Genomic DNA, 15,396 nt, shown 5'->3' on the forward strand with positions numbered 1-15,396 from the left:
CCAAGAGCCGTGGCGGGCCCCGGTAATAGGGGGCGTGGCCTAATAGCGGGAGGCGTGGCCACTCCCCCTTGGCGCTAGAGAAAAAAAAAAGATTTGCAGTGCCGCAAATCGGCGCTGCGCGCTGGGGAGGGGGGCGCTCTGAGCCCCCTCAGCCTTGCGCAAAGCCAGGGGGGGTGCGATCAGTGTGATCGCTCCCCCGCACAGGCATAGAAGACTGCTGTGGCTGCTCCTCAGCAGCCACGAGCAGTCTCCAACTGCAGCTCAGCACACGCTGTGTGCTGGACTGCTGTGAGGGGGGGAGCGGCGCCACACCCGGGCCCCTCAGGAAGCTCGGGCCCAGGTAATCTGTACCCGCTCCCCCCCCCCCTCTCGGCGCCCCTGAGGTCCGGCGCCAGTATCCTACATAGAAGGGCCCAGTGTGAGTGTCACTTTGACACACAGGACTCCAGTGCACAGTCACAGCAGGTAAATAGGTTACAAATATCAAAGTATCTTCATACCGACAGTTACACCATTTTACCTACAGTAAAGCTAATATAAAAAATGTATAGTATGTATGCAGCAGTTTCAGGGACTCATTGGAACTACATATATTATACCATATTACTTTAGAACATGGGGATATTTTTCATCTACACAACAGATTTCATGTCAGTAATGTAATGTAAGGACACTACTGCCAGCCTCTACTATTAGGGAATTGTGTCCTACAGAGAATAATATATTGTGTTCAACTGTGTTCTTCCATCTATGTGCCTGATTCACTACAGATCGCAATACTGCGTACACACGCAGTACAACTCCGATAGCAAGCTAATCCACTGAGATCGCAATGCAAACTCAGCACTACATAAGGACGCCCACTTTACCATACGCACATCCATAATACTCAGCAGAATAGCGAAACCATCGGTACAAACGAGTACCATCAGTCGTATACGCACACTTGCACAAGTCCTGACTTTACTCAGAAATTGCTAACAGCCCCACACGCTATGAGATCTCAGGCTGCATATGGCTTTGCAGTGACTAATATATGCACACCCCAGAAACAGTGTGTGAACGCACTGGCATGCCTGCATTTCCCCGACCACCTCCCCGTCACCACCCACCAACGGCACTTCCTGTCAATCACTCTGTGATGTGACTGCGTAGCCTCTGTGATCGCTGTGGACAGCAGGTGCACTGCGATGTGTACGCATTCAGAGAACGCAACAATCGGTTGAGTGCATGCGTATTATCAACTGCGATCCAAGCTGAATCAGGCCCTATGTACATACCTTCCAGCATTTAAACTCACAAAATGTGGACAAACAATATTAGCAGCCAAGAGCCCCAGGACCAGACTGGTACAGTATAATTTGCCATGGCCCCTCCAGTGTTGCAAACTAAAGGTGGGTATCCACTTATAGATATATGAACGAGAGCACGATTACGACATTGCTGTCGTGCACTCGTTTGTATATCTAGTGATGTGCCTAGACTGAACGTTCACTCGTTCAGTCCAGGCACATCCTTCATACCCGCACGTGCTGAACCTGACGAGATCTTCAGGTCGACCAGTATGTACGGGCGATGTCGGATGTCGGAAGCCACCAGCGGGCACGTGCATCGTTGGTCACTTCCGATCAAAACATGCCCGATGCATGCACGATGCATGCATGATTTGCAAGCGTGATTTGCAAGCGACTGCACGATAACGTCGCTTTGTTAAATCGCTAAGTGGATAGCCCCCTTAACAGTAATATGAAAATATGACATGGGGGGGCACCGATGCTCCTTCTCGCACAGAGCATCACAATGTCTAGTTACGGCTCTGCCATAATACCTAGTTATGGATTCCATTCATATACTAATCTTTGCCTCTCAGTAATTATCATAGAGCATACTGCATTTTACTTAACTGTCATTGTAATATATTTATTTTTCTCTATAATTATATACAATAACTGATGAGTATAAAATGAGGAGGACAGTGCCCCAATTAAGTGATTCAGCCTCATTAACTTGTATAATGTTCTCATGGAGTCATTTAGGTACTATGGTGTCTGTTTTCTCTTTTAGGGTTTGCGGCATAAATTGCCCCCGTGATCTCTATGCCAAAGAAACATCTGGCAATACCGTAAGTGCTCTCAGTGTTATTGTGTCTGCTTTCACTTTCCTTATGACTTTGCATTTATACAACCCGGCACTGTAAACCTAGGCCGCCCCCCTAGTGCCTAAACCTAGGCCTCCTCTCTAGTGGCTAACCCTAACCCTCCCCATAGTGCCTAACCCTATCCCCACTACTTACAATGTAATTCTTACTACACTGACATTTGCATCTCATATTACTCATATACACAATTTGGAGAAAGGAAAAATATGTTTATTGTAATGGAAATTACCTGGCAGAAACATAGCCCATTATAGTTGTAAATGAAATAAAAATAATTGTCAGTCCTACATTTATTGTGTCCAGCAGTGGACAGGTCCATTAGATAAGCTAAATTTATAAAACTAAGGAATGTGAACATAAGCATGGAAAACCTCCAGATAAATCTGGAAAAACTGATCTATTCCAATAATATATAATATATCTAGTCATTCATTATAATGTTTTAGAATGAAGCTATGCATTTTGTAAAATATGCTCTATTTCTATTTAATACTGCCCTTGAGCATATGAGAGTAGTTACCCTTCCCACCTCCTCCCCAAATCCTTACCCTCTTTATGTCACCCCCTTGTGCCACTATTTTAATCTGTTCCCTTTTGAATGTAAGCTCTCTCTAGCAGGGCCCTCCTTCCTTTTGGCTATTATACTAAAAAGAGTCCATTCTGGTCAGTACTATGCAGGACCCCTTCAAATAAAAATTCTCAGTCACAAATATATTGCGGATCTTAATTTCTCTATAACAGTAACTATATTAGCATGTGTATTGCAAATAGATAGATAGATAGATAGATAGATAGATAGATAGATAGATAGATAGATAGATATCAATAACAATTCTTCAGTACAAACAGGTAAAGGTATATAATATGTAGATGAATACATCATATCCACACTTAGCCGCTCCATGGGGTTTAGAAGACAGTTTTATAGAGCAAGATCTATTAGGGATAGTGTCCCAAATAAACAGGAGAACCTCCAGATGTAGTGATGAGCTCACTTATTCTCAATTTAGGAAAAAAAATCCTGTGTCCAAATAAAATATTCCAAGGTGGAGATGATCTGCATGTATAAGGAATCCAGTCTGGTGGCCAGTATACTAAGCAGACCCCAATCTGGTGGCCAGTATACTAAGCAGACCCCAATCTGGTGGCCAGTATACTAAGCAGACCCCAATCTGGTGGCCAGTATACTAAGCAGACCCCAATCTGGTGGCCAATATACTAAGCAGACCCCAATCTGGTGGCCAGTATACTAAGCAGACCCCAATCTGGTGGCCAGTATACTAAGCAGACCCCAATCTGGTGGCCAGTATACTAAGCAGACCCCAATCTGGTGGCCAGTATACTAAGTAGACCCCAATCTGGTGGCCAGTATACTAAGTAGACCCCAATATGGTGACCAGTATACTAAGCAGACCCCAATCTGGTGGTTAGTATACTAAGTAGACCCCAATCTGGTGGCCAGTATACTAAGAAGACCCCAATCTGGTGACCAGTATACTAAGCAGACCCCAATCTGGTGGTTAGTATACTAAGAAGACCCCAATCTGGTGGCTAGCATATACTGTAAATCAGATACTCAATTAGGTATGTGTTGTATAAAACAGTCCCATAATCTGATAGCTCAAATATAGTAGATATCCAATGTAATAGTCTGTGCATTAAACAGGCTTCAAAGATGGGTTATTAATTTATAATCTACACTTTATTCAGGTTCATCAGTGGGGGGGTGGAACGGGACAATAAGACAAGAGGCTGGGTAGAGACCCTTTGGTCCTGCATCTGTATATGCTATTGGTTATAAAACATTGTGCTGTATTTTTGCAATTCCTATCAATGGACATTCCAGTGGCCCATTTCTTGCAATGGAGTTGTGTACTACACATAGATACTCTATTGAAAACAATAGGAAATTAATTGACAGGAATAGCGCCTCATAGCATTTTTTTTTTAATTTCTTGCGTATTACACATTAGGAAGAGTACTAATACATTACAAGAAGAAAAAAAATCAATGTGACTACTAATTAAGAAGATTTTCCTGTAGAGAAAAATATTTAATATGTATTTTCCTTAAACATTAAGAAGATCCCATTGGATGACAAATTAAAAATATTTTCCTGTGGATTCCATGTGCTGTATAACACAATCCCATTGGATTACAAATTAAAAGTTGGGATAAAAACATTTTTTTTTTACATGACTGAAACTCTGATTGCTTACACGTCATTATTACATACTCTTCATTAGAATTCTTTGGGGAATTGTATTCTGGTTACAATTTCCCTGTTATTGCTGTTATTTTTAAAGTATTCTCACTATTGTTAAACATAAATGTTTAATTCTTCCTATGAATTGATGATCTGAAACTTTAATTGAACTCCCTTTAGATCAAGACTACAGCTCGTTGTAGCGCACGTTCTGTCATCCATCTGGAATGTGCCCATAGAAGGTGATGAAAAGATCCGGTTGGGCCGAGGCTGTCACCATGCTGCATTGTCCAATAACACCATCGGCCACTTATCAAAATAACATCTTACCAATTAAATAAACATCATTGGTAATTTTAGTGGTTTCAATTCATTACATTTCAGTAATGAATTTTATTTTATCCTTATTTTACTGTATTTCATTTGTAACATTATTATTAGATCTCTTTAAGGTTTATGTTAGGGCAGTAGCAGTAGAGAGATAAGTCCATTAGAACTTGAGTTCTTCACCTTCTTGCAAGCTGCCTTTCCCTTACAGCAAGACGTGCCATCGTACGGTCTACATTTCCCACCCCACAGACACACTAATATATAGTATAGTAGGTTTTGGACAGTGGGAGGGGAATGTAGGCAACATCCTGGAGCACACATTGCAACTCCTCAGAATCCCGGCGCCGGAATCCCAACAGGAGTCAGAATCAGGGTTAGGTTTAGGGATTAGGGTTATGTACTAAGGGGAGGGCATGTAAAATCCAAAAAGCCAAAGTTCAGTAAAATGAGCCAAAAAAATAAATGTAAATCATCTGAGGAGAAACGTAAACTTGCCAATATGCCATTTACGACACTGAGTGGCAGGGAACGGCTAAGGTTCATGTTCATGACTAGTGGTTCAGCTTTACATGACGATGGAAGTCCTCCTTCTCCCGCTAGAAAAATGAAAAGATTTAAGCTGACAAAAGCACCGCAAAGAACAAATCCCCAAGGAGAGTCCAAGTGTTGCGGGCGGTTGCGATGCCTGACCCTCCCAACACTGGATGAAAAGAGGTGGCTCTTTCCACCATTTGCACGCCCTCTGCAAGTGCTGGAAGGAGCACCCACAGTCCAGTTGCTGATATTCAAATTGAAGATGTCACTGTTGAAGTACAACAGGATGAGGATATTGGTGCAGCTGGCGCTGAGGAGGAAGTTGACGAGGAGGATTCTGATGGTGATGTGGTTTGTTTAAATCAAGCACCAAGGGAAAGAGTTGTTGTCCGTGGGATGAAAAAGCCCATCATCATGCCTGGGCAGAAGACCAAAAATCCCACCTCTTTTGTCTGGAAATATTTCAGTCCAAATCCGGACAACTACTGTCTTGCCATATGTAGCGTATGTAAAGGTGTAATAAGTAGGAGTAAGGACGTTAACCACCTAGGAACATCCTCCCTTATATGTCACCTGCAGCACATTCATAAAAAGTTACTTTCAAGTTCAGAAACTGTGGCTAAGACCATAAGCAGTCCAGGGACACATAAATCCCTTTGTCCTGTTGTATCCATGCACCTGCAAACCACACTGTGAACTCCCTCCTCGTCAATTTCCTCCTCAATCAGGATCGGAAGTATTCCTGCAGGCCATGTCACTGGCATGACTGACTCCTCTCCTATCCGGGATTCCTCCGGAGGATCCTGCATTGCTAAACCTACTGCTACCACTGCTGCTGTTGCTGCTGGTAGAGGAAGTTGGAACACCACTACTTTTTTTACTTAGCAATTGACCCTCCAACAATCCTTAGCGAGGAGGATGAAGTACGACAGCAGTCATCCTGAAGCAAAGAGGATAACTGAGGCCTTGACAGCTGTGTTGGTGTTAGACGAGCATCCTGGATCCTCCATTAGTGCAGTGGGATTTAGACAATTGATTGAGGTAGTGTGTCCCCAGTACCAAATCCCATCTAGAAACCACTTCACTTGGTAGGCGATACCAAGAATGTACAGAAACGTCAGAAAGTGTCCTCAGTGTCCTAAAAAATGCAGTTGTACCCAATGTCCACTTAACCATGGACATGTGGACAAGTGGAACAGGGCAGACTAAGGACTATATGACTGTGACTGCCCACTGGGTAGATATATCGCCTTGCGCAGCAACAACAGCAGTGTCACCAGTAGCAGCATTTCAGAAACACCAGCTCGTTCAAGGCAGGCTACGCTGTGTATCACCGGTTTAAGTAAGAGGCACACCGCCGACAACCTCTTTGAGAAACTGAGGGAAATCATCGCCCAATGTCTTACCCCACTTAGACTCTGCTGGGGATTTGTAATATCTGACAGCGCCACCAATAGTATGCAGGCATTACATCTGGGCAAATTCCAGCACGTCCCATGTTTTGCTCACACAATAAATTTGGTGGTGCAGAATTTTTTGAAAAACGACAGGGGCGTGCAGGAGACGCTTTGGGTGGCCCGAAAAATTTCGGGCCACTTTCACCATTCAGCGACTGCGTGCCGAAGACTGGAGCACCAGCAAACACTCTTGAACCTGCCTTGCCATCACCTGAAGCAAGAAGTTGTAACGCAGTGGAACTCAATTCTCTATATGCTTCAGGAGATGGAGTAGCAGCATAAGGCCATTCAAGCCTATACATGTACCTATGACATAGGCAAAGGAGGGGGTATGCACCTGACTCAAATGCAGTGGAGAATGATTTCTGTGTTGTGCAAGGTTCTCCAGCCCTTCAAACTTGCCGCACGTGAAGTCAGTTCAGACACTGCCAGCTTGAGTCAGGTCATTCCCCTCATCAGGCTTTTGCAGAAGCAGCTGGAGAAAGTGAAGGAGGAGCTAAGACAGAGCGATTCCGCTCGGTATGTGGGACTTGTGGATGAAGCCCTTCATTTCTTTTTCCCAGGATTCAAGGGTGGTCAATCTGTTGCAATCAGACCACTACATTTTGACCACTGTGCTCGATCCTAGGTTTAAAGCCTATGTGGTGTCTCTCTTTCCGGTGGACACAAGCCTGCAGAGGTGCAAAGACCTGCTGGTGAAAACACTATCAGCTGAAGTGGAACGTGACATGGTAACAGCTCCTTCATTTTTTCCCGCAACGGGGGCTGCCAGGAAACAACATAGATATCCTAACCAACCTGCTGGTGGTGATGCAGGGCAGGCAGTAACAAGTTTGGACATTTGGTCCGGACTGAAGGACCTGCTAACAATTTCTGACATGTCTACTGTCACTGCATATGATGTTGTCACCATTGACAGAATGGTGGAGGATTACATCGGTGACAGCATCCAAGTAGGCATGTCAGACAGTCCGAACCTTTACTGGCAGGAAAAAGAGGCAATTTGGAGGCCCCTGTACAAACTGGTTCTATTTTACCTAAGTTGTTCCCCCTCCAATGTGTACTCCGAAAGAGTTTTTAGTGCAGCCGGGAACCTTGTCAGCGAAAGGCATAGGAGGTTGCTTCCACAAAATGTGGAGAAGATGATGTTCATCAAAATTAATGATCAATTCTTCCGGGAAGACCAGCCTCCAGAAAATACAGAGGGACCTGTGGTGGTGGATTCCAGTGGGGACAAATTAATACTCTGTGAGGATGAGGACGCACACAACATTGAAGAGGGTGAGGAATCGGTGGATGAGGACGACATCTTACCTCTGTAGAGCCAGTTTGGGCAGGGACAGATTAATTGCCAGCTTGTTTTGTGGGGCCCCAAACGAGCCAATCATTTCAGCCAGTAGTGTGGGAGACCCTGGCACTGAAATGATTGGTTTGTTAAAGTGTGCATGTCCTGTTTATACAAAATAAGGGTGGGTGGGAGGGCCCAAGGACAATTCCATCTTGCACCTCTTTTTTTTCTTTGGATTATGTACTGTTTGGGGCCTAGTTTTTCAAACTGCCATCCTGTCTGCCACTGCAGTGTCACTCCTAGATGGGCCACGTGTTTGTGCCGCCCACTTGTGTCGCTTAGCATAGTCATCCAGCTACCTCGGTGCAACCTTTTGGCCTTAAAACAATATTGTGAGGTGTTCAGAATAGACTGGAAACGAGTGTAAATTAATGTTATTGAGGTTAATAATAGCGTAGAAACAAAATAAAAATATTCTGTGATTTTAGCTGTTTTTATGCTTTTTTTCCCCAAAAAAATACAGATCCAAAACCAAAACCCGGAAGGGTGGTTTTGGCAAAACCAGATCCGAAACACGAAGAAAGATCCAGATCCAAAACACGAAAAGTGTCCGGTGCACGCCCCTAATTACAAAATTGTAATTGTACAGTCATTCCTTTTCCACTGCAGTGCCTACACTGAACGATATGTCATTCGGTGTAGGCACCCTCCCTCATCCCTGAACATGGTCAATCTGTTGTTATCAGCAGATTCATGTTCAGGCGATGATTGATGTAGAAAACAACCTGCAGGAGCGAGCATCGCTGGTCGTTTTCGACATTTTCATGCACGATTAATGAGCGATTGAACAATAACTATATCGTTCAATCGCTCATTTTATTCGGCAAGTGGATACGCGACTTTAAACAATGGAAAACAGACAAAAACAATTGTTCAAATTGGTTACATTTGTTAGATTTAACCAATTTGTCTGAACGACCATTTTTGTCTGTTTTCTAGCGTTTGTGAGCAAATGGGGAATTGTCATTTGCTCCCATACATTACCAGGTTTTCATTCCAACCAGCCAGATTAGTCCGATATCTGACAGATAATTATATAGTGTATGCCCAGTATAAGTAATGTGAATTGATGACCTGATATAACATAGCTAAGATACTAATGATTAAAGAAGGGGCGTATTAAGAGAGGAGGGCCCCGTGTTCATTCCCCGTTCGGGGCCTCCTCCTATCTCCCCGGCTGCCATCAGCGAACTGACAGCAGTGGTAGACATCTAGGCACTAGAGTGTGCTCGGAGTCCACTGAGCAGATCACTGGAAAAATGGCTGCGGCGGCCATTTTCCAGGTGTTTTCCGTGGGACATTGGAAAGGTAAGTAAAAAAAAAGTATGGGTGCAGGGCGTTCGGTGCTGGTCCTCCCTGGACCCAGGGGCCTGTGTGCACTGCACAGCCTGTACCCATTATAATACACCCATGGATTAAAACTCTATCAGCTGGAGAGCTCAGTACACAATCAGCCAATCAGAAGTGACCAGCTTGTGCTTCTGGTTGTCACCATCATTGTGTATGGTTGCACCAACACTCCAGCCACTGCAAGAGATACATCTCCAGGTGTATCTGCCTTCAGGTCTGCATCAGTCATAATTATGAGAACACGCCCCCTGTCCTTCCCTTCCTCATGCCACTGCTCCAGGGCCTAAGAAATCATAAGCGTAAGAGGTGCCAAACTGTGAATACGGCCATACTGTATATGCATTGTTTATGGTATGTAGATGCAGTATGAAAATGTGTATCTGACTCAGAACAATAGATGTAAGTCCAACACTACATGAGCCTCCCTCTGTATATGTTTCCAATGGCTTTAAAACTGAGAAGCAAATAGACCTGTAAATGCGCGCACACATATATACCTAAACTATATCTAAAGGGACATCCACTAACGTTAACAATTAGTACATAGGAGGGTACTTGTGTACTTTACAGACTCATTGCAGAGAGAACCCAATGAATGTTTTAAATGGTACTTGTGTACTTTACCGAAAGTTGTCCCCTCGCGGGCTCGCTGCACTAGCCACGCTTCAGGCTCGGACGCTGGACACTGGGAATGATGCTGGACACTGGCTGATGACATCAGGGTCCTCTCCGTGAAGGGGATTTAGACATTACCATGATTGATAATAATGAGTGAGGACCCTGACATCATCAGCCAGTGTCCAGCATCATTCCCTACCATCCAAGTGGGCACAGAGGGGGAATATAACCTTGTGGCGAGCGTAGCCAGCCACCGAGCCCGAAGCGCGGCAAGCCCGCGAGGGGACAACTTTCTTCTTTAGGTGGGGACAACTTTCAGTACTTGTGTACGTAAAGTACACAAATACCATTTAAAACATTCATTGGGTTCTCTCTGCAATGAGTCCGTAAAGTACCAAAGTAACCATAGGAGTTAATGTTTGAAGCAGTGATAAGAATGGAGAAGTGGACCAGTAGAGAAGTTACCCATAGCAACCAATCAGCTTGGAGGAAGCATTTATAAAGTACATTCTATAAAATGATAGGTAGATGCTTATTGGTTTGCTCTGGGCCGTAGCTAGGGTAGTGCGGCCGGTGCCATCGCACAGGGCACCACAGGTCAGGGGGCGCTGTTTGGGCCTGTCAAATTTTTGTTTATTATCATTCTTGCTTGTAGCTTCCTTTTATTTCATCCCCAGCATCTCCTGGCCTCTCCTATCTCTTCCCTGGCCCTTCTCCATGAAGCGATGGTCCTTTTTTAAGTGCATTATGTCCCTTTGAAAAATGAGAGAGCGCCAATGCTCTTTCTTGCACAGGGCACCAAAAAGTCTAGTTACGGCTCTGGGTTTGCTATGCGCATTCTTTTCACTGCTTGATACATCAACCCCTAGTACAGGGAAACACATACAACCATTAACTAGTTGGAATGAAAATCTGGTAATGTATGGGAGCAAAGGATCATCAGCAATTTGCTCCTAAATGCCAGAAAACAAATGAAAATGGTCGTCAGACAAGTTTGTTAAATGTTTGATCTAAACAATTTGTTCAAACAACAGTTTTTGTCCATTTTTCGGCGTTTGGGAACAAATTGCTGATTGTCAGTTACTCCTATACCTTACCGGATTTTCATTCCAACCAATCAACTAGTTGGATGGTTGGATGTAAATTGATCTAGTGTGTGGCCAGCTTAAGAGCATGCTATGTGCGCTCTATTAACAGGAAGGACGAAGTACAAGGTTATGTCTATACTTTTAGATGTCTCCCTCTTTTTTTGTTACTAAACTCTTTATTAAAGCAATGTTTATAACAATATTCATACTCAATAAAGAATAATAAAAAAGTGGCATTGAGTTAAATGTGTGAGTGCATTACAAATAACCTGGGCTGCAATTTCTGTTTATACAATATTATGAACTCAATACATTATAAATAAAAAAAATATTGTGTTGTCGAGCTTAATATATTGCTGTGATATTTTTTAAAACTGTGTAGAAATAGACAGAAAGGGAAAGAAAAGGAGGAGGAGGGGGGATGTGGGAGAAAATGGGGAGGGGGCTGGGGGGTTAACTACACATTCATTAATTTAATCTTAACCAGGAAAAAGCAAGTTATAGTAGTGGAACCAGGTTTTCCAAGTTTTATGAGAAAATGGAATGCCAATGTTTCATAATCCTGTTATATACTTAATTGATGACACACAGGGGTAAATTTACTTAGATGGGAGCTCTATTAAGAAGTGATGTTGCCCATAGCAAGCAATCAGATTCCAGGTATTATCTTCTAGAAGGTGCTGGATAAATGAGAAGCAGAATCTGATTGGTTGCTATGGACAACATCACTTCTGAAATAGAACTTCCATCTTAGTAAATTTACCCCATAATGTATATTGTCTAATACAGTGGCGGAACTAGCAAGTGGTGGGCCCAGGTGAATAAATATGCTTTGACACCCCCCCCCCCCACACACACACACACACACACACTACGCAAAAGGAAAACTGTGGGTAAAACATTGAGTGACCATAGACTGAATGTTTTGCCTGATCTGCACCCGATGCTGTGTATGTGTAAGCAGTAAGGGACAGCTGCGATGACCCCGGTAGGCGTCTCAGTACATGTCCCGGCCGCTGTTGCATTAGTATATATTCGCACATTCACAGCAGCGAAAAGGCAGCAGCAGCAACTGTAGTCTACAACTCTGGGTCAGCCCCTATATGTGACACATATAGTTTAATAAATTCAATACATATTAAATATGTAATCTCCTGAAATGACAACGTGCACAAACCTGCCAGATGCAGGGATAAACGATGCTCCTAAATATACAATATAATGGGCATATTACTGCTTGCATCAAGACACACTTAAGAATACACTATGTAGAAGAATCAGAAGTTGGCCCACAGTAATATATGGCATGTAGCCAATAGACCGGCGGACTAAATGGCGCAGGTCTATATCCCGACTGAGGACTTAAGATAGGCATTGAAATATCGACGCCTATCTTAATCCCGACACCTGAATGCCAAAGGACTAAATGAGAGAAGTCTGGGCATCCTTAGCAGTTTGTCACAGGGAGGGGGGGGGGGGTTAGGTTTAGGCACCCCACGGGGAGGGTTAGGCTAGGGGTATGGGGTTTAGTGTTAGGCACCCCTCCCAGGAGGGTTAGGTTTAGGGTGCAGGGAGGGGGGAGGGTTAGGTTTAGGCACCCCCGTGGGGACTTAGGGTTAGGTACCACCCCGGGGAGTTTCAGAGCTAGGCACCCTCCATGAAGGGTTAGGGGGCAGGAGCAGGGTAGTGTTAGGTGACTTACCTGCGCCTTCCATTTAACCCTGGGGGCTATTAAGCCGCCAAGATTTCATACCCAACCCGAATATATAACTAGCTGCACTCTAATGTGTCTATTGAAAATCTGTTGGTCTGATCTGCACCCATCATAACATGTTTGACACCTTTAAATATTCCCCTAGATTGTAAGCAGGGTCCTTCTTCTCTAGCACTTCTATGACAGCCTTCACCTTCAGAGCTGTACTGTGTATGGAGAATGGTGTTACTAATTGTTACTTGTGTTCTGTTTATATTTTGGTTACTGTATTGTAATGTAATGTTCTGTGTACCCTTTACTGTATGTACAGCACTGCAGACCACTTGTGGCACCCTATACATAAAATGTAATAATAATAATAGCCAGAAATATTTACCTCGCCATGTCAGAACGTGAATAAAATGTTACAATTGAGAAACACCATAAGGGTGGGTAACTCCTGGGACTATAATGAACTGACATATAATAATATTATTGAGAAATTCCAATCCAGTAATCACTAATTGTTATTATGCAAATGATGCAGGTCAAGTGTGAACCTTTTGTTTTTACTGTAACTTCAGAAAGAATCACTGAAACATTGACAGAAACATTGCTGTTGCAATAATAAACAATTTCTGCTTACTACAATACACCTTGTATTCTCTGTATTTTCTATTTATAAAGATACATAAATACATGAAAATCGCACTCCAGGAAATCTGCAACATTCCTCTATTATCCAGCAACATTTGGAGAAACTTGTGTACAGTGGACTCACCACTGATAAAGATAGTCCACAAGTGTCTTGCAGATATCTGGAATTTTACATTATTTCCTCACTTACTTTCAATGTTGCAGCAGCTGTATAGTGCACAGTCAGCACAGCAGTGAGTATGTTGCAGTGAGGTTATCCTGTTGACTTGTTCATATTCAGACGGTCGACAGTCAGAATGTCAACACCACAATGTTGTCAGTTTCGAAATGTCGACAGAATGTCAATGTGGTCATTAGATCGACACCCAATATGTTGACATGCATTTATGTCGACAGGGTTAAAATGTTGACACATGGTTTTTTCATGTTTTTTAGGATTAGGGTTAGGCTACAATAAACAAAAAAACAAACAAACACATTTTAACCATGTCAACCTAATCGCTTAGCAAAACAGTGGTTGTCGACCTAATTATTATCACTTATTTATATGGCGCCACAAGTGTTCCGCAGCGCCTTACAAAGTACATAAACAAATTGTAGACAAGCGACTTACAGAACAATACAATACAGGACCAGGACATGGATAAAATATATTGCTACATTAGCAACCATAACACCCAGATAAGCAACAGAGCATAAGCAACCAAGTGTTAGGTGCCCTAGTGGGGAGTAAGAAGTAGGTGAAACTAAAGTAGGGAGAAGCACAAGAGGGTAGATGGCCCTGATCGTAAGAGCTTACATTCTAAAAGGGAGGGGAAGACAAACAGGGGTGACACAGGTGGGGTAGATGGGGAGGAAGGAGCATGTAGCAGGGAGTTAGAATGATAGCTGGAAGGCTTTGATGAAGTAGTGGATCTTGAGAGCCCGTTTGAAGGATTGCAAAGAGGTGGTGAGTCTGATGGGGAGTGGGAGAGAGTTCCAGAGGTGGGGAGCAGTGCGGGCAAAATCTTGGAGGCGGGAGTGGGAGGAAGTAATCAGCTGGTATGAAAGGCGGCGTGCATTCGTTGAACGAAGAGAGCGGAGAGGAGAGTGAAGGGAGATGAGATCAGAGATGTATATGGGAGAAGATTGGGTGAGGGCTTTGTAAACGAGCTTATCATGGGTGTGTGACCCCAAACCAGCTAATCAGGAGCCTCACCCCATAGGAACATATTTTATTCATTCAGTTATTCTAACAACCATCTTGATCAGTTTGCTCAGCCGCCTCACAGGTGCTGTCTGCCATTGTGCTCCATTTGCCACCTGAAGTGGGCAGCAGCGGAAGGGTACTTTCCAAGCATTTTGTCATCGGAAAACTGAACTCCGCTTATCAATTCCACTAACAGAGCTGCCAGGAACAGTGCGCGCATATTGGTTATGCCGACTATGAGTACCCGTGCTTCGTATCACCGCAGGATCCTCATGAGGAGCATCACCGCCTTCTAAAACGCTACCGACAGCAATCAGGCAACTGCGCCAAGGGCAACGCAGCCTTGTAATCCAGGCCGAATAATTCTGATACCCCTGGATTAGAGGCCTGTGCTCATTGTATGGTCATTTCTGGGTGACATTAATCTGACCAGCCATAGCCCCTCACCTTCTGCCTTTAGCTGCTGTCTGATATACATAGAGCACCTCCTGCAGGACTAAGATGAGGTACTGCACCACATAACATATTCCACTTACAAAAGGGTCATTTTATATAAAGAGCAGGAGTGTCCTTAATTGTAATACTTGTCGACACTCAGACCCTGTCGATCTTCTGAATTTCGACAAGTTATACCACACCCTGCTGTGGGAACACCACGCCACATCAGAACCATAGCTATCTTGGTTGTGCAGGGCTCAGGGCTGTCAGGGTCATGAAGGCTCCTAGTATTTTGCGCAGAGATTGTGACGTCAGATCCACAGCAACAGC

Source organism: Taudactylus pleione, unplaced genomic scaffold (genome assembly GCF_031769625.1).
Source record: "Taudactylus pleione unplaced genomic scaffold, aTauple2 ptg000114l, whole genome shotgun sequence".
In the NCBI taxonomy this organism is placed as follows: Eukaryota; Metazoa; Chordata; class Amphibia; order Anura; family Myobatrachidae; genus Taudactylus; species Taudactylus pleione.